Genomic DNA, 26,511 nt, shown 5'->3' with positions numbered 1-26,511 from the left:
TATAAACGGTCTTTTCTCGTACAATGGGTCTGGTATAGTTGTATTGGCCTATCAGTTGGAAACACGTGGTTCGTCTACAATTGCAAATGGCGGAGGTGCCGTGGTAGTTATTGTCGTAAAATTAGCTGGATACGGTGCACGTGAGAAAATTATTCATTAAATTTAGTTTTCGAGCGTCAGCTCAATCTGGTAAAATGCGAGACGAAAAAAATGATAGATAGAGCCTTATGACCCACTGTTGAATGATGCCGAATAATACATCAACGACGTAGTTTATCGGCAGATAAACGTGTTTCCATTCTCGGCTGACAGAGGAAAGGTTTGAGAGAGCATTTAAAGAAGAGGCGGTCGAACCAATAGTGAGTAGGAAGTGTGCTGCAATCAAGACGAACAATACCGATCATAAGTGGACAGCTAATAACCCCTAATTAACCCCGGGTTACGCGCTGCTGTGTTGACTCCTTGCTGGGAAGGGGTAGCGGCCTCCTACTGCTGTGCGTAATCAAACATTGTCTTCTAACATGCGGCTACACGACGGTTGCATTGTATTAATAAAGTAATACCTATTCATAAGGAAGGGGGCGGATGGTAATCTTACGAGAATTAAATCAGTTATCGATCATACGCGTACCAATAGTCGTGTTTTTTTTTAGCTATACGGTATTTGTACCCTGGCATATGTGAATGACTTGCCTCATGTTATGCACAAGTTATGGTTCACATGGTAACATTCTATCATGGCATCACTGGTATAGGTCAGTTTTTTATCATCATGTTCACATCCCCAGCACCTGCCTGCAGGGAAAATTTCATAGCACACTGCCGCTTAACATCGTCATTGAGTCTGTTAATCAGTTTTTAATTGTCCATTTTCAGTTGTCTAGAAAACATCCCAGAGCTCCAGGATACTTTGGCCAGTGCACATGAATTCTGTCCGAGACTGAGGTGATGGTTGGCTATGAATTTCAGTAGGACTGGAGGGATATTACTGTGAGGTAGGTTGGTAGCCCTTTAATGCATATGAATCACCTGGTAAAATGCAGTATTTCTCAAGTGTTGGCTCAGTGTCCCTTTGCATTTCCACCACACATGCCTTCAAGGTCTGCTTTATCACCAGTGCTCGAGTCGGTGGTTGCTGTAGCAGAGTATTGACCCCAGTGTTCGAACACATCTCCCAGCAGGCCCCTTAGCAAGCAATTTCAAAAGGGGAGGAGGGGTCTTTTATCGAAGGAGTGTGTAATATGATGGCTCTTTACTGAGTCCAATGTGCCGGACTCTATTCAGGAGAGAGACAACAACAATGCGTCTGACTTCTACGAAAGTTTATTGTGAAGTGTTAGGCTTGTATATACATGTACATTAAAAAGTATGAGGAACACCTGTTTACTTTAACAATGGCTGAGAACTGTCATCAAGTGTAATCTGTAGGTGACCAAGGGTCATTCAAAAAATGCCACTAATGGAAGCTTGTGAACTTTGATGACATTTACCAAAAACAAGAAGATAATGTTACATCTCCCTTTCTTCAATCAAATGTCCTGGGTGTTAACAGTCATAGTCTTGGTGAAATATCCCTGCACTGGCAATATGTGCTTGTTAGTACTGCCTGTCAGATATGTGTATCCAATAGTGAACATATACTGTCATTGAAAAAATTCTTGATAAAGTTAAGTTCATATCCTTTTGTCCAAGGGTAATTTCCTCTAAAGTCTTTTATATCACTTTGCAAAAATTACATAGATTCTATAATTTTTTGTTTGCAAACTCTGCCAGCTCGTGTTACATAGGGCTGGGGTGTATGACATTCATCTTTCTGAGGGGTTGATTTGACTTTAACTGGGGACTTAACTGGGGCATTTACAGCAGGCTCTGGGTGATCTGCTAGAATTTTAAGATCACTGGATTTATTAACCAGATTCTCAGTGCAAATAGGCACTTGTGGGTCAGTGTCATGAGGAACATTGGGCTCTTTTGTTTTGAGAATATGACGCCTGTTACGTCGATATATACCACCATTAGGAGCTTGTAAAACAAATGAATTTTCATTCACCTTATCAATGACATTGGCAGGTTTCCATAACTTGTCATTTCGCTGAAATCTGACTGACTCACCTACAGTTATAGGGGGAAGGGGTCGGGAACCATGGTCATAAAATTTCTTCTGCTTTTGACGACTTAAATCTATCTTATGTTTGACCTTTCCAGGATCAATGAACTGGGGACACAACTGTTGATTGGTGGCAGGTAAAACAGAACGCAACTGCCGTCCTTGTAATAACTGCGCTGGGGAGTATCCGATGTCAAGGGGGGACACCCTGTATTCCAATAAGGCCAAATTAGGGTCAGATTTATCAGACTTTGACTTTTCAAACAGTCTCTTTACAATTTGGACATATTTCTCAGCTAGTCCGTTGGACTGAGGGTAATTGGGGCTGGAGGTCACATGTTTGAAATCATATTGCTTAGAGAAATCAGTGAACTCCTGAGAGGCGTACTGAGGACCATTGTCTGAAATGACAGTTTCTGGGATTCCAAATCTAGCAAATATAACCTTTAACTTGCTGATTACCTGATAACTTTGAGTAGAGGTAAGTTGAGCTACCTCAAAGTATCGACTGTAATAATCAACTACAACTATGAAATCCTTTCCATCCCATGTAAACAAATCAGTGGCAACTGTTTGCCAGGGGTAATCAGGGATGGGGTGTGGCTGCAAAGGTTGTTTAGGGTTGTTATTTCTTTGCATGAGACAAATGGGGCACTTGGAAACAAAATCATTAATGTCACCTGACATGCCTGGCCAAAAAATTGCTGATCTGGCTCGTTTTTGGCATTTCTCTATTCCTTTGTGACCTGTGTGTATAGAATGCAGCATTTTCACCCTTAGTTTCTGGGGTACGATAACCTTTTGACCTTTGAGCAGTAGGCCATCAATGTAAGACAATTCGTCTCTGTGATTCCAAAATTCTATAATCTCAGAGGGGCAATCACTCCTTTTAACAGGCCAACCATTTAAAACGGTTTTGCGCAAAGTCTGAAACTGTTCAGTTTGTTCAGTTTCTTGACGAATTTCGTCTAACTTTCTATCACTAATAGGAATTTTTGAGAGCACTGCATGTATGTGTGCATCCATTCCTTTAGCGAGCTCTGGGTAGGTGTCTTTTACAAAATTGCGAGACAATGTGTCTGCAAGTGGTATCTGTGTACCTGGTTTGTAAATTACCTCCAGATCGTATCGCTGTAATTGTAACAGCATTCTCTGCAAGCGTGGAGGGGCTGTATTCAAGGGCTTCTTGAATATAGGAATTAAAGGTTTGTGGTCTGTCTCCACTACTACTTTACGGCCATAAACATATTGGTGAAATCTCTTACACCCAAAAACTATCCCAAACATTTCTTTTTCTATTTGGGCATAGTTGATTTCTGATGTATTGAGAGCTTTGGATGCATAAGCTATGGGTTTTCCATCCTGCAACAGTGCAGCACCTAAACCATACTTAGAGGCATCAGTCTGTAAGGTAGTGACCTGGCTGGGGTCAAAATACGTTAACGTAGGACTTGGGGCCGCTGTGATTACCTCTTTTACTTCATTGAGAGCTTTCTCATGCTCATCGATCCAATGAAAAATCATGTCTTTTGCAAGTAACTTGCGAAGGGGGGTGGTAATCTCTGAAAGGTTGGGAGCAAATTTAGCTAGGTATGTCACCATACCCAGAAAAGTCTCTAACTCTTTCTTATTAGTCGGGGCTTTCATCTCCCTAATTGCTTTGACCTTTTCCGGGTCAGGCTCTAAGCCTTTTGATGTGATAATGTGACCAAAATATTTTACTTTAGTCACGCCGATTTCCATTTTTTCTCTGTTGAGTTTGATCCCACACTCACGTGATCTTTGTAGAACATTACGCAGATTTCGGTCATGCTGTTCTCTGTTTTTTCCAAACACTATGATGTCATCTACTAAGGCTATTACACCGTCAAGACCCTCAAAATTTTCGTCTACCCTTCTCTGAAACTCATCCTGCGACGATCTCAAACCAAAAGGCAGTCGCAGATATCTGTATCTACCAAATGGCGTATTAAACGTCGTAAGGTATGAGGATTCTGTGGATAGTTTAATTGTCCAATACCCTGACCTTGCATCCAACTTACTGAAGTATTGAGCACCTGCTAACTGGGGTAATACTTCTTCTAATGTTCTAGGGGGGTAATGGGGTCTCAAAATAGCTCTATTTAGGTCTTTGGGATCCAGGCACACACGTACCTTACCTGAGCTTGATTCAGGCTTCTCAACAATCACTAGAGAATTTACCCATTCTGTGGGCTCTGTGACTTTACAAATCACATCAAGCTTCTCCATACGCTCAAGTTCATTTTTGAGCTTTTCATGAAGTGCATGCGGCACTTTGCGAGGGGGGTGAACAACAGGAATTACGTCGGGATCAGTGTGAATTACACATTCACCTGGGAACAATCCTATACCCTCGAATACGTCTTTGTATTCATGCAATATTTGGTCTTTACCAAACTCGGATTTGTTCAGATTTTGGCTGGGTTTACTAGAATCTCTTTTTCCGACCAGCTCTCGCTTCACATCAGCATCTACATCGCACGCATACACTAACTTAATCAGGCACAAGTCCATACATGCTTTCAAACCAAGTATCGGTGAAGATTCTGTATCAACGACGTGAAACAGAAGTTCAATGGACTTTTTCTTATACTGACAAGTGAAATTTGCAGACCCTAAGTTTTTTAGTGAATGACCATTATAAGCAGTAAGCTTCTGACTAGGAGGTTTCAGGTCGTCTACATGACCTATTGAGTCAAACACATGCTTGGGTAAAATGTTCACTTGAGAACCTGTGTCAATCTTAAACTTAACACTGATCTTTGCTGGACCAATTTCTACATGGCAAAATGCTTGATCTAAACCCTCTGACATGTCAATACTATCTACAATAAATTGTGAATCTGAATCAGAATCAGAATCGGGCTGATCTGGCAAAGCTTGCAACTCATTAACATGTTTTTTAGCAATACTTTTGCGACATTTTTTAGCAAAGTGATTGAATTTCTTACAGTTATTACACTGTTTACCCTTAGCCGGACATCTATCAGTCTTGGCATGCTCGTAGCCACAATTGTTACACTCATGTCTGTCCTGCTTTTGCTGTTTCTTCTGTCTGTTCACATGTCTCCAGTTGCCTGTACGTGGAGGTTGTTTCTTAATGCTGCTGACCTCTTTTCCCATTGTCTTGAGTTGTTCCATTGAATACTCGTACGACTGGGCTATCTGCACAGCTTTGTCGAGTGTCAGCTTGTCACCTTCATTTATGAGTTTTTCCCTCACTTTCTCTGATGAGGTACCAAATACGATCCTGTCTCGGATCATCTCTTCTGCATTTGTGTATGCACAGTCAACAGCAAGTGTCCGCAAACGAGTGATAAATTGTTCAACGGTAGATGCACCTTGAGTTTCATTGTTAAACTTGAACCGCGCGAAGATGGGATTCAGTTTCGGCTGCACATGGGCTTTAAAACGGTCATAATATGACTGCAGCTTGTCTGGTTCGTCCAGATTTGTCCAAGTTGACTTTATTTCTCTCCCCTTGTCTCCTATCCATAACAAGAGATAAGTCACCTTCACTTTCTCTTCCTTTTCCTTTAGTGGCCCATTAAAAATAAGTTCCACGAGACTGTGAAATTTTTTCCACTGTTCAGGAAGATTAGACGCACTCCAGTCCATGGAAGGTGTTGGGATACCAGTGAGTTCCATGCTAACAGTTAACACAATGTTAAAACTGCCACGGATCGTCACTGTTGCCTATGTCTGGCAACCACTTCTGACACCATGTAATATGATGGCTCTTTACTGAGTCCAATGTGCCGGACTCTATTCAGGAGAGAGACAACAACAATGCGTCTGACTTCTACGAAAGTTTATTGTGAAGTGTTAGGCTTGTATATACATGTACATTAAAAAGTATGAGGAACACCTGTTTACTTTAACAATGGCTGAGAACTGTCATCAAGTGTAATCTGTAGGTGACCAAGGGTCATTCAAAAAATGCCACTAATGGAAGCTTGTGAACTTTGATGACATTTACCAAAAACAAGAAGATAATGTTACAGAGTGGACCTTTTTTGTGTTTGAGAATTTAGTGTTAAAAGCTTCATAAACTTCAAAATTTATGTAAAAAAACTAAACAAAATAAAGGTATGAAATCATGCTGATATTGAAAGCTGTATGAATCGAAAGTCAAAAACAGAAGAAATTTAAAAGAAACAAGTGTTCATCTTATCAAGTATTGTCATAACATTACAATTAATTTAATGCTCTACATAACACATAGGCCAACGTGAACAGGGAGAATATCTGTTTAGAACTATAACATTGTGTCATGCTTCTGTGTCTTCACTTAATCTCAAAGAAGACTTGGTGTGTGTGTGTGTGTGTGTGTGTGTGTGTGTGTGTGTGTGTGTGTGTGTGTGTGTGTGTGTTGTGTGTGTTAGAGAGAGAGAGATGGAATTTATACATCTAGTCATATGCTACGTTGTCTTCATATAATCTCAGTGATGACATCATTTGTGCCTGTCTGCAAGTGTGTGTGTGTGTGTGTGTGTGTGTTAGAGAGAGAGAGATGGAATTTATACATCTAGTCATATGCTACGTTGTCTTCATATAATCTCAGTGATGACATCATTTGTGCCTGTCTGCAAGTGTGTGTGTGTGTGTGTGTGTGTGTGTGTGTGTGTGTGTGTGTGTGTGTGTGTGTGTGTGAGTGTGTGTGTGTGTGTGTAGGAGAGAGATAGACATTATACATCACTTTTTGGTCAGCCTTATTTGATAATTTTGAGGCAAGAAGATTTGCATACAAGGGAAAATTGAGGTTTTTCCTCTATTTCAGATTGTTTGGAAGCTTTTTAATGAATTATAGGAATTAATTTGTTCATTTTCTTTTAGTTTGGTGTGTTATTTTCTATTTCAAGGTGATATTTTACTGCCTGCAGTCAGTTTTGCATACCCTCCCCTCTGCTGCATTTTAGTGCTTTTTTCATCTGCTTGGGGGCAGCACCTTACAGTAAAGTTCTTGTGACTGGGAGGCTATGTTGATAAGATATCTTGATTTTTATATACAGACACAATAAGTGTATTTACAGTAATTAGGACTAAAATGCAGCCTGAGTTGGAAAGGCAGTGTTAATTGGCTTCTTTTTCTTAAGTTATACATTTTTGTGAAATTTATTGGCATTTTCACTATGGGACTTTGAACTCCCACGAGCATGAAGCTGAAAAAAAATCAAATTTTCTACACATTCATGTTATTTATGTTAGATATTTTAGTTGGTGGTAATTTCAGATTTAATCAGTATGTAATATTGCATCAAAATTGACAAGCAAACTGCTTTGTGCACTGCCACCACAAACGTTATGAAAAAAAATGTGTTACCATACTTACAGTGAAATTATTGTGACTGGAAGGCTATACTGGTAAGGTATACTGTTTAAATCTTAGGTGGAAGTGTTTGTTGAACAAGGAAAGAATTAAACCTTACAATGAAAGTGAATGGGATTTTTTATAGTGGTTTGTAACCTAGAGGGAAAGTGTTTTTTAAATTTCTATGGCAACTGTAATGCTTAAAATGGATCAATATCAAAACACAATTATGTGTCCTGCACTGAGCAATATCAGAAGTATGGCCTGTAAGGCTTCATTCACATGCAATGTCTATTTTCTAAATTTTATTTTCTATTTGCGGTATGTCTTATGATCACTATCTGTGCCCTGAATATCCCGCAGCGTAATTACTGGCAGCGCGAGCCAGTTACTATAAGTTACTATAAGTAACTGGCTCGCGCTACCAGTAATTACGCCCCGGGGAGGCTCACTAGGTTACTGTCAACTTAACCAGCTTAAATGTCTTAATCAGCTAGAGGGTAAAGGTAATTACCCCCTAACAGTTTTACAAGGCGTGACAGACATTTAAGCCCTTTAAGTTGATGGGAATTTAGTAAACTCCCCAGGGAGATAGACTGATCCAAATATCTGTGGGAATGGTCCCTATAAGACTAACCCTAATCCTTATCCTAGCCCTTAGTCAAGCCCTATGTCTTACCCTTACTCTAACCTTAAAATTAACCCCACTTTTTAAAGTGTGACCCTTGAAAATTAGCCAGTTCTTTTAAGTGTTACTTTAAAATCAACCCTACCTTTCACTCCCAATCCATAAAAAACAGTTTAATGAATAAATAACAGACAACAGTGTATGTAAAAAATTCAATTTGTTTATTATTATTCTGATCTGGATGGCATCTAATGGATTTCTTTGGCAGCTTGTCATGCATATATCTTTTCTGTACTGATAACTTTACTTGGTCTCGAGTCATACATTAGATATTTTCTCAAAACAGTTCTTGTTTTGCATGTATCTGGCTTGTATTTAAAAGTCCTTTCTCATTTTCACTTGTTCATCTTCACTTTTCAGCTAACGCCGAACACAGGAATTGGGGACAAGGATGGCCCCAGCATGATCCACAAGTTGCACTGTACCGGTAGACTGGCCTGGTCCACTGTTTACCTTGAAGACTGCACTGCGTGTCCAAGCTGCCACTGAAATTCACTTTACATGGTGACACATTTTGGGTTTGTTGATGTATTAGTTTCAGTGGTTCCCTGCTTCTGCTTCTGGCTGTTACTATTAAATTCCTGAATGAGCACGTACTGCATTTCTGTCTTTTTTTTAGCCAATATAGCTTGTCTTAATTTATCTTTCTCCTCATCAGTCATATATAGCCATCTGGTAGCATGGGCTTGTTCCAGTGGTACCTATTTGTACCCAGGCATATGTGAATGACTTGCCTCGTGTTATGCACAAGTAATGGTTCACATGTTAACATTCAATCATGGCATCACTGGTATAGGTCAGTTTTTTTATCATCATGTTCACATCCCCAGCACCTGCCTGTTATATACAGTGAAAATTTCATAGCACACTGCCGCTTAACATCATCATTGAGTCTGTTAATCAGTTTTTAATTGTCCATTTTCAGTTGTCTAGAAAACATCCCAGAGCTCCAGGATACTTTGGCCAGTGCACATGAATTCTGTCCAAGACTGAGGTGATGGTTGGCTATGAATTTCAGTAGGACTGGAGGGATATTACTGTGAAGTAGGTTGGTAGCCCTTTAGTGCATATGAATCACCTGCTAAAATGCAGTATTTCTCAAGTGTTGGCTCAGTGTCCCTTTGCATTTCCACCACACATGCCTTCAAGGTCTGCTTTATCACCAGTGCTGGAGTTGGTGGTTGCTGTAGCAGAGTAGAGACCCCAGTGTTCTGAACACATCTCACAGCAGGCCCCTTAGCAAGCAATTTCAAAAGGGGAGGAGGGGTCTTTTATCGAAGGAGTGGACCTTTTTTGTGTTTGAGAATTTAGTGTTAAAAGCTTCATAAACTTCAAAATTTATGTAAAAAACTAAACAAAATAAAGGTATGAAATCATGCTGATATTGAAAGCTGTATGAATCGAAAGTCAAAAACAGAAGAAATTTAAAAGAAACAAGTGTTCATCTCATCAAGTATTGTCATAACATTACAATTAATTTAATGCTCTACATAACACATAGGCCAACGTGAACAGGGAGAATATCCAGGGGCGTAACCAGACCTTTTAAAATTGTACGCACAGAATTTTAAAATTCCCAGGTATAGCTAAATGTAGATCGACTTACGCAAAAGATGAAGGGCAGTTTAAATTATATGTGCCACATATAATAGCTTAGTTTTCACCGTTTATAAAATCATTACTTAAAGTTTAAAATATTCCCTCAATATAATTGAGTTCCAGTAAATTATTTCACCCTGAACCAACGCTTTTTCCGGGATTGGGGTACAGGCCATACATAATTGCCATCTGTATCTTACTTCAAAATTTCAGGGCCTCAAACTTTTCCAAAAGCCGTGAGCGGGGGTGGGGGTGGGGTAAAAATTAATGGAATCTTTTTTTAATAATAAATTTCATTGGGAAAGTGGGTTAAAAATAATTGATACCGATCTCCCGTCACGCTCTTCCACGAAAGAACGCCCTTGTATGAATATAAAAATTGGCTTCTCGTCTCGCTCGGATCGCGAACGATCCCTGGCTGATGATCTTCTGCGAACGAAGTCCATTGAACGAATGAGAAAATTGCTTTCTCTTTTCGCTCAGATCATGCTCGATCTCCTGCTGAAGATACGAAAATTGGCTTCTCATCTCGCTGCGGTCGGTAACTATCTCTTGTTCCCGATCCTCGGTTAACGAAGTCTCTTGAACAAATATGAAAATTGCCTTCTCGTTTCTTTCGGATTGCGAACAAGCTCTCGCCGAAGATATAAAAATTGCCTTTGTTATGTATTAGCTTTGTCAGGTGCCATACGTATAAAGATCCGAAAGGTGTCCCCTTTCATAATTTGGCGGCAAGTTAGGTCATATTTCATTTAGTACCGAATGTAGACCATTCTTGTCACTTCTGCATTATATATTTTAAAGTCAATGGAAACATTTTATTGTGTTTTGTAAGCTAGGTAGTAGTTACGTCGTGACTGAAAAACAGCGTGCACTACAAAGTAGTATAATATTCATACGTCAAATTACTGCAATGGATTTTCATACGACGTCCACAGCTGCCCCGACAAGTCAAGACTTTTTTAATCGTAAGCCATCCAGCCTTCTAAATTTGAAAACATAGGCCGTCCAGTGATGACAGCGGCCGTTCAATTGGCAGCTGGAGGGCTCGCTGAAAAAAGCCTTGCTTAGAATGGTATATTTATTGAACTAGGGGCTTACTGACACAAACTTTGAAAACATATGCAAATTATGCCCGCTTGTATCAAGCTAAATTCTAAATAACGGTGAGGCACCTTTGTTCGACCTGGTTTGTTGCGGTTATCCCGAGTTGTCAGAAAATAATCTTAAGAACAGTTGATCGTTGTAGGATTCTTACACCTTCTTGCTATCCATGGCAGGGCCGTAGCCTCCGGGGGGGCAGGGGGGCAGCTGCCCCCCCCCCCCCCCCCCCTGGAAATTGGGGTGCAAAAAATGATCGCAAAGGTAAAAAAAATAATTGCAAAGTTTGTATCAATTCTGTGAGAAAAGGCACTCATGGCCACTAGACAATCATTCAACAATCTGTTTACAAAGGCGTACTGTTTTTAGCCAACTCAGTTTATGCCAAAAAGCTCACCCTCCGTGTTGTGTGGAAAAAATGACTGTACTAATGGCAAAATGAACCCACAATTTCTGACTTCTGATTGACTAATGAATAACATTTAAAATGCACCAGAATGCAGTAGTATACATACAGTTTTTAAAAATTTTCCACACCGTGGGAGGGGGGCACCCCCTCCCCCCTGGGGGGCTTCACCCCCTCCTGTCCGCTTACTGCCCCCCCCCCCCCTGGCATTTTGCTCAGGCTACGGCCCTGCATGGTCAGCTTAATGATGAATCTTCTAAAAGTTGAACTTATATATGGTATCATCCAAAATCAAACAAATATATTACAGGATAAAGCTCTGTTTGTTTGTGAAAATTGCCCATATCACCCTGTTAGTTTAGAGGGTTAAGCTGGGTCAAGTCCGTGTCAAAATTCTTTAGAGCTTTGCAGTAAATATTTTTTTGTTTCTCTGGCTCCTGATAAAGCCCGTTGTCCAGATTTTATCTAGTATCCCCAGGTCTGCTGGAGCACTCTTTGAAAATAACACAGGTAGATTTTTATCTGAGATAAATCTCGCCAGCGAGTGTGCATTCGACACACTTAAGACAAAGGCTACCTGAGAGTTGAAAGGCATTCAAACCTCCAATTAAGAGGCAAAGGAAGATAGGACTTCTGGAGGTAGCTAGTATTGTTTATTTACCTCAGTTCTGTGAAAGCAAACGAGACGGGGGGCGTCAGAACAATGGTGCGTATACGATTCATACAGAAGATTTGTACATTCAGGTGACTCTAACTTGCAATCGAAGAGGATTTTCGATTATTTTTCGTGAAAAATACACTAAATTTATAGAGAATAATATCATGATTGGCTCAAAAAATTGTATGCACAGTGCATCCGTGCGTATGCCTAGTTACGCCCATGATATCTGTTTAGAACTATAACATTGTGTCATGCTTCTGTGTCTTCACTTAATCTCAAAGAAGACTTGGTGTGTGCGTGTGTGTCTGTGTGTGTGTGTGTGTGTGTGTTAGAGAGAGAGAGATGGAATTTATACATCTAGTCATATGCTACGTTGTCTTCATATTATCTCTGTGATAACATCATTTGTGCCTGTCTGCAAGTGTGTGTGTGTGTGTGTGTGTGTGTGTGTGTGTGTGTGTGTGTGTGTGTGTAAGAGAGAGATAGACGTTATACATCACTTTTTGGTCAGCCTTATTTGATAATTTTGAGGCAAGAAGATTTGCATACAAGGGAAAATTGAGGTTTTTCCTCTATTTCAGATTGTTTGAAAGCTTTTTAATGAATTATAGGAATTAATTTGTTCATTTTCTTTTAGTTTGGTGTGTTATTTTCTATTTCAAGGTAATATTTTACTGCCTGCAGTCAGTTTTGCATACCCTCCCCTCTGCTGCATTTTAGTGCTTTTTTCATCTGCTTGGGGGCAGCACCTTACAGTAAAGTTCTTGTGACTGGGAGGCTATGCTGAAATGATATCTTGATTTTTATATACAGACACTATAAGTGTATTTACAGTAATTAGGACAAAAATGCAGCCTGAGTTGGAAAGGCAGTGTTAATTGGCTTCTTTTTCTTAAGTTATACATTTTTGTGAAATTTATTGGCATTTTCACCATGGGACTTTGAACTCTCACGAGCATGAAACTGAATAAAAATCAAATTTTCTACACATTCATGTTATTTATGCTAGATATTTTAGTTGGTGGTAATTTCACTTTTAATCAGTATGTAATATTGCATCAAAATTGACAAGAAAACTGCTTTGTGCACTGCCACCACAAATGTTATGAAAAAAAACTGTGTTACCATACTTACAATGAAATTATTATGACTGGAAGGCTATACTGGTAAGGTATACTGTTTAGGTTGTAGGTGGAAGTGTTTGTTGAAGCAAGGAAAGAATTAAACATTACAATGAAAGTGAATGGGATTTTTTCTAGTGGTTTGTAACCTAGAGGGAAAGTGGATGGCATTTAATCATTACCCTAACATTAAGCCCAACTTTTAGGACTGGGTTCTCATGCTCAGACCGATCCATATGGATCGATCTAACTCCCTGGGGAGTCTCACTAGATTACTGTCAACTTAACCAGCTTAAATGTCTTAATCAGCTAGAGGGTAAAGTAATTACCCCCTAACAGTTTTACAAGGCGTGACAGACATTTAAGCCCTTTAAGTTGATGGGAATTTAGTAAACTCCCCAGGGAGATAGACTGGGAATGGTCCCTAAGGCTAACCCTAATCCTTATCCTAGCTAGCCCTAAGTCTAGCCCTATGTCTTACCCTTACCCTAACCATAAAATTAACCCCACTTTTTTAAGTGTGACCCTTAAAATTTGGCCAAATCTTTTAAGTGTTACTTTAAAATCAACCCTACCTTTCACCCCCAATCCATAAAAAACAATTTAATGAATAAATAACAGACAACAGTGTATGTAAAAAATTCAATTTGTTTATTATTATTCTGATCTGGATGGCATCTAATGGATTTCTTTGGCAGCTTGTCATGCATATATCTTTTCTGTACTGATAACTTTACTTGGTCTTGAGTCATACATTAGATATTTTCTCAAAACAGTTCTTGTTTTGCATGTATTTGGCTTGTATTTAAAAGTCCTTTCTCATTTTCACTTGTTCATCTTCACTTTTCAGCTAACGCCGAACACAGGAATTGTGGACAAGGATGGCCCCAGAATGACCCACAAGTTGCACTGTAGACTGGCCTGGTCCATTGTTCACCTTGACGACTGCACCGCGTGTCCAAGCTGCCACTGAAGTTCCTTGACATGGTGACACATTTTGGGTTTGTTGATGTATTAGTATCAGTGGTTCCCTGCTTCTGCTTCTGGCTGTTACTATTAAATTGCTGAAAGAGCACATACTGCATTTCTGTCTATTTTGTAGCCAATAGCTTGTCTTAATTTATCTTTCTCCTCATCAGTCATATGTAGCCTGTAGCCATCTGGTAGCATGGGCTTGTTCCAATGGTACCTATTTGTACCCTGGCATATGTGAATGACTTGCCTCATGTTATGCACAAGTTATGGTTCACATGGTAACATTCTATCATGGCATCACTGGTATAGGTCAGTTTTTTATCATCATGTTCACATCCCCAGCACCTGCCTGATATATACAGGGAAAATTTCATAGCACACTGCCGCTTAACATCGTCATTGAGTCTGTTAATCAGTTTTTAATTGTCCATTTTCAGTTGTCTAGAAAACATCCCAGAGCTCCAGGATACTTTGGCCAGTGCACATGAATTCTGTCCAAGACTGAGGTGATGGTTGGCTATGAATTTCAGTAGGACTGGAGGGATATTACTGTGAGGTAGATTGGTAGCCCTTTAGTGCATATGAATCACCTGCTAAAATGCAGTATTTCTCAAGTGTTGGCTCAGTGTCCCTTTGCATTTCCACCACACATGCCTTCAAGGTCTGCTTTATCACCAGTGCTGGAGTTGGTGGTTGCTGTAGCATAGTATTGACCCCAGTGTTCGAACACATCTCACAGCAGGCCCCTTAGCAAGCAATTTCAAAAGGGGAGGAGGGGTCTTTTATCGAAGGAGTGGACCTTTTTTGTGTTTGAGAATTTAGTGTTAAAAGCTTCATAAACTTCAAAATTTATGTAAAAAACTAAACAAAATAAAGGTATGAAATCATGCTGATATTGAAAGCTGTATGAATCGAAAGTCAAAAACAGAAGAAATTTAAAAGAAACAAGTGTTCATCTTATCAAGTATTGTCATAACATTACAATTAATTTAATGCTCTACATAACACATAGGCCAACGTGAACAGGGAGAATATCTGTTTAGAACTATAACATTGTGTCATGCTTCTGTGTCTTCACTTAATCTCAAAGAAGACTTGGTGTGTGTGTGTGTGTGTGTGTGTGTGTGTGTTAGAGAGAGAGAGATGGAATTTATACATCTAGTCATATGCTACGTTGTCTTCATATAATCTCAGTGATGACATCATTTGTGTCTGTCTGCAAGTGTGTGTGTGTGTGTCTGTGTGTGTGTGTGTTAGAGAGAGAGAGAGATGGAATTTATACATCTAGTCATATGCTACGTTGTCTTCATATAATCTCAGTGATGACATCATTTGTGCCTGTCTGCAAGTGTGTGTGTGTTTGTGTGTGTGTGTGTGTGTGTGTGTGTGTGTAAGAGAGAGATAGACATTATACATCACTTTTTGGTCAGCCTTATTTGATAATTTTGAGGCAAGAAGATTTGCATACAAGGGAAAATTGAGGTTTTTCCTCTATTTCAGATTGTTTGAAAGCTTTTTAATGAATTATAGGAATTAATTTGTTTATTTTCTTTTAGTTTGGTGTGTTATTTTCTATTTCAAGGTGATATTTTACTGCCTGCAGTCAGTTTTGCATACCCTCCCCTCTGCTGTATTTTAGTGCTTTTTTCATCTGCTTGGGGGCAGCACCTTACAGTAAAGTTCTTGTGACTGGGAGGCTATGCTGAAATGATATCTTGATTTTTATATACAGACACAATAAGTGTATTTACAGTAATTAGGACTAAAGTGCAGCCTGAGTTGGAAAGGCAGTGTTAATTGGCTTCTTTTTCTTAAGTTATACATTTTTGTGAAATTTATTGGCATTTTCACCATGGGACTTTGAACTCTCACGAGCATGAAACTGAATAAAAATCAAATTTTCTACACATTCATGTTATTTATGCTAGATATTTTAGTTGGTGGTAATTTCACTTTTAATCAGTATGTAATATTGCATCAAAATTGACAAGAAAACTGCTTTGTGCACTGCCACCACAAATGTTATGAAAAAAAACTGTGTTACCATACTTACAATGAAATTATTATGACTGGAAGGCTATACTGGTAAGGTATACTGTTTAGGTTGTAGGTGGAAGTGTTTGTTGAAGCAAGGAAAGAATTAAACATTACAATGAAAGTGAATGGGATTTTTTCTAGTGGTTTGTAACCTAGAGGGAAAGTGGATGGCATGTTTTTTACATTTCTATGGCAACTGTAATGCTTAAAATGGATCAATATCAAAACACATTTATGTGTCCTGCACTGAGCAATATCTGAAGTATGTCCTGTAAACCTACCTTTAATCATTACCCTAACATTAAGCCCAACTTTTAGGACTGGGTTCTCATGCTCAGACCGATCCATATGGATCGATCTAACTCCCTGGGGAGTCTCACTAGATTACTGTCAACTTAACCAGCTTAAATGTCTTAATCAGCTAGAGGGTAAAGTAATTACCCCCTAACAGTTTTACAAGGCGTGACAGACATTTAAGCCCTTTAAGTTGATGGGAATTTAGTAAACTCCCCAGGGAGATAGACTGGGAATGGTCCCTAAGGCTAACCCTAATCCTTATCCTAGCTAGCCCTAAGTCTAGCCCTATGTCTTACCCTTACCCTAACCATAAAATTAACCCCACTTTTTTAAGTGTGACCCTTAAAATTTGGCCAAATCTTTTAAGTGTTACTTTAAAATCAACCCTACCTTTCACCCCCAATCCATAAAAAACAATTTAATGAATAAATAACAGACAACAGTGTATGTATAAAATTCAGTATGTTTATTATTATTCTGATCTGGATGGCATCTAATGGATTTCTGTGGCAGCTTGTCATGCATATATCTTTTCTGTACTGATAACTTTACTTGGTCTTGAGTCATACATTAGATATTTTCTCAAAACAGTTCTTGTTTTGCATGTATTTGGCTTGTATTTAAAAGTCCTTTCTCATTTTCACTTGTTCATCTTCACTTTTCAGCTAACGCCGAACACAGGAATTGTGGACAAGGATGGCCCCAGAATGACCCACAAGTTGCACTGTAGACTGGCCTGGTCCATTGTTCACCTTGACGACTGCACCGCGTGTCCAAGCTGCCACTGAAGTTCCTTGACATGGTGACACATTTTGGGTTTGTTGATGTATTAGTATCAGTGGTTCCCTGCTTCTGCTTCTGGCTGTTACTATTAAATTGCTGAAAGAGCACATACTGCATTTCTGTCTATTTTGTAGCCAATAGCTTGTCTTAATTTATCTTTCTCCTCATCAGTCATATGTAGCCTGTAGCCATCTGGTAGCATGGGCTTGTTCCAATGGTACCTATTTGTACCCTGGCATATGTGAATGACTTGCCTCATGTTATGCACAAGTTATGGTTCACATGGTAACATTCTATCATGGCATCACTGGTATAGGTCAGTTTTTTATCATCATGTTCACATCCCCAGCACCTGCCTGATATATACAGGGAAAATTTCATAGCACACTGCCGCTTAACATCGTCATTGAGTCTGTTAATCAGTTTTTAATTGTCCATTTTCAGTTGTCTAGAAAACATCCCAGAGCTCCAGGATACTTTGGCCAGTGCACATGAATTCTGTCCAAGACTGAGGTGATGGTTGGCTATGAATTTCAGTAGGACTGGAGGGATATTACTGTGAGGTAGATTGGTAGCCCTTTAGTGCATATGAATCACCTGCTAAAATGCAGTATTTCTCAAGTGTTGGCTCAGTGTCCCTTTGCATTTCCACCACACATGCCTTCAAGGTCTGCTTTATCACCAGTGCTCGAGTTGGTGGTTGCTGTAGCATAGTATTGACCCCAGTGTTCGAACACATTTCACAGCAGGCCCCTTAGCAAGCAATTTCAAAAGGGGAGGAGGGGTCTTTTATCGAAGGAGTGGACCTTTTTTGTGTTTGAGAATTTAGTGTTAAAAGCTTCATAAACTTCAAAATTTATGTAAAAAACTAAACAAAATAAAGGTATGAAATCATGCTGATATTGAAAGCTGTATGAATCGAAAGTCAAAAACAGAAGAAATTTAAAAGAAACAAGTGTTCATCTTATCAAGTATTGTCATAACATTACAATTAATTTAATGCTCTACATAACACATAGGCCAACGTGAACAGGGAGAATATCTGTTTAGAACTATAACATTGTGTCATGCTTCTGTGTCTTCACTTAATCTCAAAGAAGACTTGGTGTGTGTGTGTGTGTGTGTGTGTGTGTGTGTGTGTGTGTGTGTGTGTGTGTTAGAGAGAGAGAGATGGAATTTATACATCTAGTCATATGCTACGTTGTCTTCATATAATCTCAGTGATGACATCATTTGTGCCTGTCTGCAAGTGTGTGTGTGTTTGTGTGTGTGTGTGTGTGTGTGTGTGTGTGTGTAAGAGAGAGATAGACATTATACATCACTTTTTGGTCAGCCTTATTTGATAATTTTGAGGCAAGAAGATTTGCATACAAGGGAAAATTGAGGTTTTTCCTCTATTTCAGATTGTTTGAAAGCTTTTTAATGAATTATAGGAATTAATTTGTTTATTTTCTTTTAGTTTGGTGTGTTATTTTCTATTTCAAGGTGATATTTTACTGCCTGCAGTCAGTTTTGCATACCCTCCCCTCTGCTGTATTTTAGTGCTTTTTTCATCTGCTTGGGGGCAGCACCTTACAGTAAAGTTCTTGTGACTGGGAGGCTATGCTGAAATGATATCTTGATTTTTATATACAGACACAATAAGTGTATTTACAGTAATTAGGACTAAAGTGCAGCCTGAGTTGGAAAGGCAGTGTTAATTGGCTTCTTTTTCTTAAGTTATACATTTTTGTGAAATTTATTGGCATTTTCACCATGGGACTTTGAACTCTCACGAGCATGAAACTGAATAAAAATCAAATTTTCTACACATTCATGTTATTTATGCTAGATATTTTAGTTGGTGGTAATTTCACTTTTAATCAGTATGTAATATTGCATCAAAATTGACAAGAAAACTGCTTTGTGCACTGCCACCACAAATGTTATGAAAAAAAACTGTGTTACCATACTTACAATGAAATTATTATGACTGGAAGGCTATACTGGTAAGGTATACTGTTTAGGTTGTAGGTGGAAGTGTTTGTTGAAGCAAGGAAAGAATTAAACATTACAATGAAAGTGAATGGGATTTTTTCTAGTGGTTTGTAACCTAGAGGGAAAGTGGATGGCATGTTTTTTACATTTCTATGGCAACTGTAATGCTTAAAATGGATCAATATCAAAACACATTTATGTGTCCTGCACTGAGCAATATCTGAAGTATGTCCTGTAAACCTACCTTTAATCATTACCCTAACATTAAGCCCAACTTTTAGGACTGGGTTCTCATGCTCAGACCGATCCATATGGATCGATCTAACTCCCTGGGGAGTCTCACTAGATTACTGTCAACTTAACCAGCTTAAATGTCTTAATCAGCTAGAGGGTAAAGTAATTACCCCCTAACAGTTTTACAAGGCGTGACAGACATTTAAGCCCTTTAAGTTGATGGGAATTTAGTAAACTCCCCAGGGAGATAGACTGGGAATGGTCCCTAAGGCTAACCCTAATCCTTATCCTAGCTAGCCCTAAGTCTAGCCCTATGTCTTACCCTTACCCTAACCATAAAATTAACCCCACTTTTTTAAGTGTGACCCTTAAAATTTGGCCAAATCTTTTAAGTGTTACTTTAAAATCAACCCTACCTTTCACCCCCAATCCATAAAAAACAATTTAATGAATAAATAACAGACAACAGTGTATGTATAAAATTCAGTATGTTTATTATTATTCTGATCTGGATGGCATCTAATGGATTTCTGTGGCAGCTTGTCATGCATATATCTTTTCTGTACTGATAACTTTACTTGGTCTTGAGTCATACATTAGATATTTTCTCAAAACAGTTCTTGTTTTGCATGTATTTGGCTTGTATTTAAAAGTCCTTTCTCATTTTCACTTGTTCATCTTCACTTTTCAGCTAACGCCGAACACAGGAATTGTGGACAAGGATGGCCCCAGAATGACCCACAAGTTGCACTGTAGACTGGCCTGGTCCATTGTTCACCTTGACGACTGCACCGCGTGTCCAAGCTGCCACTGAAGTTCCTTGACATGGTGACACATTTTGGGTTTGTTGATGTATTAGTATCAGTGGTTCCCTGCTTCTGCTTCTGGCTGTTACTATTAAATTGCTGAAAGAGCACATACTGCATTTCTGTCTATTTTGTAGCCAATAGCTTGTCTTAATTTATCTTTCTCCTCATCAGTCATATGTAGCCTGTAGCCATCTGGTAGCATGGGCTTGTTCCAATGGTACCTATTTGTACCCTGGCATATGTGAATGACTTGCCTCATGTTATGCACAAGTTATGGTTCACATGGTAACATTCTATCATGGCATCACTGGTATAGGTCAGTTTTTTATCATCATGTTCACATCCCCAGCACCTGCCTGATATATACAGGGAAAATTTCATAGCACACTGCCGCTTAACATCGTCATTGAGTCTGTTAATCAGTTTTTAATTGTCCATTTTCAGTTGTCTAGAAAACATCCCAGAGCTCCAGGATACTTTGGCCAGTGCACATGAATTCTGTCCAAGACTGAGGTGATGGTTGGCTATGAATTTCAGTAGGACTGGAGGGATATTACTGTGAGGTAGATTGGTAGCCCTTTAGTGCATATGAATCACCTGCTAAAATGCAGTATTTCTCAAGTGTTGGCTCAGTGTCCCTTTGCATTTCCACCACACATGCCTTCAAGGTCTGCTTTATCACCAGTGCTCGAGTTGGTGGTTGCTGTAGCATAGTATTGACCCCAGTGTTCGAACACATTTCACAGCAGGCCCCTTAGCAAGCAATTTCAAAAGGGGAGGAGGGGTCTTTTATCGAAGGAGTGGACCTTTTTTGTGTTTGAGAATTTAGTGTTAAAAGCTTCATAAACTTCAAAATTTATGTAAAAAACTAAACAAAATAAAGGTATGAAATCATGCTGATATTGAAAGCTGTATGAATCGAAAGTCAAAAACAGAAGAAATTTAAAAGAAACAAGTGTTCATCTTATCAAGTATTGTCATAACATTACAATTAATTTAATGCTCTACATAACACATAGGCCAACGTGAACAGGGAGAATATCTGTTTAGAACTATAACATTGTGTCATGCTTCTGTGTCTTCACTTAATCTCAAAGAAGACTTGGTGTGTGTGTGTGTGTGTGTGTGTGTGTGTGTGTGTGTGTGTGTGTGTGTGTGTGTGTGTGTGTGTGTTAGAGAGAGAGAGATGGAATTTATACATCTAGTCATATGCTACGTTGTCTTCATATAATCTCAGTGATGACATCATTTGTGTCTGTCTGCAAGTGTGTGTGTGTGTCTGTGTGTGTGTGTGTTAGAGAGAGAGAGAGATGGAATTTATACATCTAGTCATATGCTACGTTGTCTTCATATAATCTCAGTGATGACATCATTTGTGCCTGTCTGCAAGTGTGTGTGTGTTTGTGTGTGTGTGTGTGTGTGTGTAAGAGAGAGATAGACATTATACATCACTTTTTGGTCAGCCTTATTTGATAATTTTGAGGCAAGAAGATTTGCATACAAGGGAAAATTGAGGTTTTTCCTCTATTTCAGATTGTTTGAAAGCTTTTTAATGAATTATAGGAATTAATTTGTTTATTTTCTTTTAGTTTGGTGTGTTATTTTCTATTTCAAGGTGATATTTTACTGCCTGCAGTCAGTTTTGCATACCCTCCCCTCTGCTGCATTTTAGTGCTTTTTTCATCTGCTTGGGGGCAGCACCTTACAGTAAAGTTCTTGTGACTGGGAGGCTATGCTGATAAGATATCTTGATTTTTATATACAGACACAATAAGTGTATTTACAGTAATTAGGACTAAAATGCAGCCTGAGTTGGAAAGGCAGTGTTAATTGGCTTCTTTTTCTTAAGTTATACATTTTTGTGAAATTTATTGGCATTTTCACCATGGGACTTTGAACTCTCACGAGCATGAAACTGAATAAAAATCAAATTTTCTACACATTCATGTTATTTATGCTAGATATTTTAGTTGGTGGTAATTTCACTTTTAATCAGTATGTAATATTGCATCAAAATTGACAAGAAAACTGCTTTGTGCACTGCCACCACAAATGTTATGAAAAAAACTGTGTTACCATACTTACAATGAAATTATTATGACTGGAAGGCTATACTGGTAAGGTATACTGTTTAGGTTGTAGGTGGAAGTGTTTGTTGAAGCAAGGAAAGAATTAAACATTACAATGAAAGTGAATGGGATTTTTTCTAGTGGTTTGTAACCTAGAGGGAAAGTGGATGGCATGTTTTTTACATTTCTATGGCAACTGTAATGCTTAAAATGGATCAATATCAAAACACATTTATGTGTCCTGCACTGAGCAATATCTGAAGTATGTCCTGTAAACCTACCTTTAATCATTACCCTAACATTAAGCCCAACTTTTAGGACTGGGTTCTCATGCTCAGACCGATCCATATGGATCGATCTAACTCCCTGGGGAGTCTCACTAGATTACTGTCAACTTAACCAGCTTAAATGTCTTAATCAGCTAGAGGGTAAAGTAATTACCCCCTAACAGTTTTACAAGGCGTGACAGACATTTAAGCCCTTTAAGTTGATGGGAATTTAGTAAACTCCCCAGGGAGATAGACTGGGAATGGTCCCTAAGGCTAACCCTAATCCTTATCCTAGCTAGCCCTAAGTCTAGCCCTATGTCTTACCCTTACCCTAACCATAAAATTAACCCCACTTTTTTAAGTGTGACCCTTAAAATTTGGCCAAATCTTTTAAGTGTTACTTTAAAATCAACCCTACCTTTCACCCCCAATCCATAAAAAACAATTTAATGAATAAATAACAGACAACAGTGTATGTATAAAATTCAGTATGTTTATTATTTTATTATTCTGATCTGGATGGCATCTAATGGATTTCTGTGGCAGCTTGTCATGCATATATCTTTTCTGTACTGATAACTTTACTTGGTCTTGAGTCATACATTAGATATTTTCTCAAAACAGTTCTTGTTTTGCATGTATTTGGCTTGTATTTAAAAGTCCTTTCTCATTTTCACTTGTTCATCTTCACTTTTCAGCTAACGCCGAACACAGGAATTGTGGACAAGGATGGCCCCAGAATGACCCACAAGTTGCACTGTAGACTGGCCTGGTCCATTGTTCACCTTGACGACTGCACCGCGTGTCCAAGCTGCCACTGAAGTTCCTTGACATGGTGACACATTTTGGGTTTGTTGATGTATTAGTATCAGTGGTTCCCTGCTTCTGCTTCTGGCTGTTACTATTAAATTGCTGAAAGAGCACATACTGCATTTCTGTCTATTTTGTAGCCAATAGCTTGTCTTAATTTATCTTTCTCCTCATCAGTCATATGTAGCCTGTAGCCATCTGGTAGCATGGGCTTGTTCCAATGGTACCTATTTGTACCCTGGCATATGTGAATGACTTGCCTCATGTTATGCACAAGTTATGGTTCACATGGTAACATTCTATCATGGCATCACTGGTATAGGTCAGTTTTTTATCATCATGTTCACATCCCCAGCACCTGCCTGCAGGGAAAATTTCATAGCACACTGCCGCTTAACATCGTCATTGAGTCTGTTAATCAGTTTTTAATTGTCCATTTTCAGTTGTCTAGAAAACATCTCAGAGCTCCAGGATACTTTGGCCAGTGCACATGAATTCTGTCCGAGACTGAGGTGATGGTTGGCTATGAATTTCAGTAGGACTGGAGGGATATTACTGTGAGGTAGGTTGGTAGCCCTTTAATGCATATGAATCACCTGGTAAAATGCAGTATTTCTCAAGTGTTGGCTCAGTGTCCCTTTGCATTTCCACCACACATGCCTTCAAGGTCTGCTTTAACACCAGTGCTCAAGGCGGTGGTTGCTGTAGCAGAGTAGAGACCCCAGTGTTCGAACACATCTCACAGCAGGCCCCTTAGCAAGCAATTTCAAAAGGGGAGGAGGGGTCTTTTATCGAAGGAGTGGACCTTTTTTGTGTTTGAGAATTTAGTGTTAAAAGCTTCATAAACTTCAAAATTTATGTAAAAAACTAAACAAAATAAAGGTATGAAATCATGCTGATATTGAAAGCTGTATGAATCGAAAGTCAAAAACAGAAGAAATTTAAAAGAAACAAGTGTTCATCTTATCAAGTATTGTCATAACATTACAATTAATTTAATGCTCTACATAACACATAGGCCAACGTGAACAGGGAGAATATCTGTTTAGAACTATAACATTGTGTCATGCTTCTGTGTCTTCACTTAATCTCAAAGAAGACTTGGTGTGTGCATGTGTGTCTGTGTGTGTGTGTGTGTGTGTGTGTTAGAGAGAGAGATGGAATTTATACATCTAGTCATATGCTAGGTTGTCTTCATATAATCTCAGTGATGACATCATTTGTGCTTGTCTGCAAGTGTGTGTGTGTATGTGTGTGTGTGTGTGTGTAAGAGAGAGATAGACATTATACATCACTTTTTGGTCAGCCTTATTTGATAATTTTGAGGCAAGAAGATTTGCATACAAGGGAAAATTGAGGTTTTTCCTCTATTTCAGATTATTTGAAAGCTTTTTAATGAATTATAGGAATTAATTTGTTCATTTTCTTTTAGTTTGGTGTGTTATTTTCTATTTCAAGGTGATATTTTACTGCCTGCAGTCAGTTTTGCATACCCTCCCCTCTGCTGCATTTTAGTGCTTTTTTCATCTGCTTGGGGGCAGCACCTTACAGTAAAGTTCTTGTGACTGGGAGGCTATGCTGATAAGATACATGTATCTTGATTTTTATATACAGACACAATAAGTGTATTTACAGTAATTAGGACTAAAATGCAGCCTGAGTTGGAAAGGCAGTGTTAATTGGCTTCTTTTTCTTAAGTTATACATTTTTGTGAAATTTATTGGCATTTTCACCATGGGACTTTGAACTCTCACGAGCATGAAACTGAATAAAAATCAAATTTTCTACACATTCATGTTATTTATGCTAGATATTTTAGTTGGTGGTAATTTCACTTTTAATCAGTATGTAATATTGCATCAAAATTGACAAGAAAACTGCTTTGTGCACTGCCACCACAAACGTTATGAAAAAAAACTGTGTTACCATACTTACAATGAAATTATTATGACTGGATGGCTATACTGGTAAGGTATACTGTTTAGGTTGTAGGTGGAAGTGTTTGTTGAAGCAAGGAAAGAATTAACATTACAATGAAAGTGAATGGGATTTTTTATAGTGGTTTGTAACCTAGAGGGAAAGTGGATGGCATGTTTTTTACATTTCTATGGCAACTGTAATGCTTAAAATGGATCAATATCAAAACACATTTATGTGTCCTGCACTGAGCAATATCTGAAGTATGTCCTGTAAACCTACCTTTAATCATTACCCTAACATTAAGCCCAACTTTTAGGACTGGGTTCTCATGCTCAGACCGATGCATATGGATCGATCTAACTCCCTGGGGAGTCTCACTAGATTACTGTCAACTTAACCAGCTTAAATGTCTTAATCAGCTAGAGGGTAAAGTAATTACCCCCTAACTGTTTTACAAGGCGTGACAGACATTTAAGCCCTTTAAGTGGATGGGAATTTAATAAACTCCCCAGGGAGATAGACTGGGAATGGTCCCTAAGGCTAACCCTAATCTTTATCCTAGCTAGCCCTAAGTCTAGCCCTATGTCTTACCCTTACCCTAACCATAAAATTAACCCCACTTTTTTAAGTGTGACCCTTAAAATTTGGCCAAATCTTTTAAGTGTTACTTTAAAATCAACCCTACCTTTCACCCCCAATCCATAAAAAACAATTTAATGAATAACTAACAGACAACAGTGTATGTATAAAATTCAGTATGTTTTTTATTATTCTGATCTGGATGGCATCTAATGGATTTCTGTGGCAGCTTGTCATGCATATATCTTTTCTGTACTGATAACTTTACTTGGTCTTGAGTCATACATTAGATATTTTCTCAAAACAGTTCTTGTTTTGCATGTATTTGGCTTGTATTTAAAAGTCCTTTCTCATTTTCACTTGTTCATCTTCACTTTTCAGCTAACGCCGAACACAGGAATTGTGGACAAGGATGGCCCCAGAATGACCCACAAGTTGCACTGTAGACTGGCCTGGTCCATTGTTCACCTTGACGACTGCACCGCGTGTCCAAGCTGCCACTGAAATTCCTTGACATGGTGACACATTTTGGGTTTGTTGATGTATTAGTATCAGTGGTTCCCTGCTTCTGCTTCTGGCTGTTACTATTAAATTGCTGAAAGAGCACATACTGCATTTCTGTCTATTTTGTAGCCAATAGCTTGTCTTAATTTATCTTTCTCCTCATCAGTCATATGTAGCCTGTAGCCATCTGGTAGCATGGGCTTGTTCCAATGGTACCTATTTGTACCCTGGCA

The 26,511-nt window shown here is 38.7% G+C and overlaps 2 long non-coding RNA genes across 14 annotated transcripts in view; both read left to right on the top strand.

The window, feature by feature from the left end:
* LOC147759954 (uncharacterized) lies at window positions 1–23,632 on the top strand. Of its 7 annotated transcripts, none has more exons than XR_015331086.1 (6): window positions 1–995; window positions 13,866–14,002; window positions 14,428–14,546; window positions 16,990–17,670; window positions 20,010–20,690; window positions 23,164–23,632. It is a non-coding gene; the product is annotated as an uncharacterized LOC147759954 (long non-coding RNA). The 7 variants fall into 7 exon arrangements; XR_015331083.1 differs by having other exon boundaries at window positions 13,866–14,016; XR_015331084.1 differs by having other exon boundaries at window positions 13,866–14,546; window positions 16,990–17,126; window positions 17,552–17,670.
* A 92-nt stretch (window positions 23,633–23,724) lies between these two features.
* Window positions 23,725–26,511, top strand: part of LOC147759953 (uncharacterized) — a 28,080-nt gene continuing 25,293 nt past the window's right edge. For all 7 annotated transcript variants that reach the window (XR_015331113.1, XR_015331114.1, XR_015331112.1 and 4 more), the window contains exon 1: window positions 23,725–23,837. This is a non-coding gene — a long non-coding RNA (uncharacterized LOC147759953). The remainder of the gene's footprint in view (window positions 23,838–26,511) is intronic.

The sequence above is a fragment of the Lingula anatina genome, chromosome 9 (assembly GCF_051362555.1).
Source record: "Lingula anatina isolate TDL-2025a chromosome 9, LinAna3.0, whole genome shotgun sequence".
NCBI lineage: Eukaryota > Metazoa > Brachiopoda > Lingulata > Lingulida > Lingulidae > Lingula > Lingula anatina.
The sequence above is the reverse complement of the archived record's forward strand: the minus strand, read 5'-3'. Positions and strand labels throughout refer to the sequence as shown.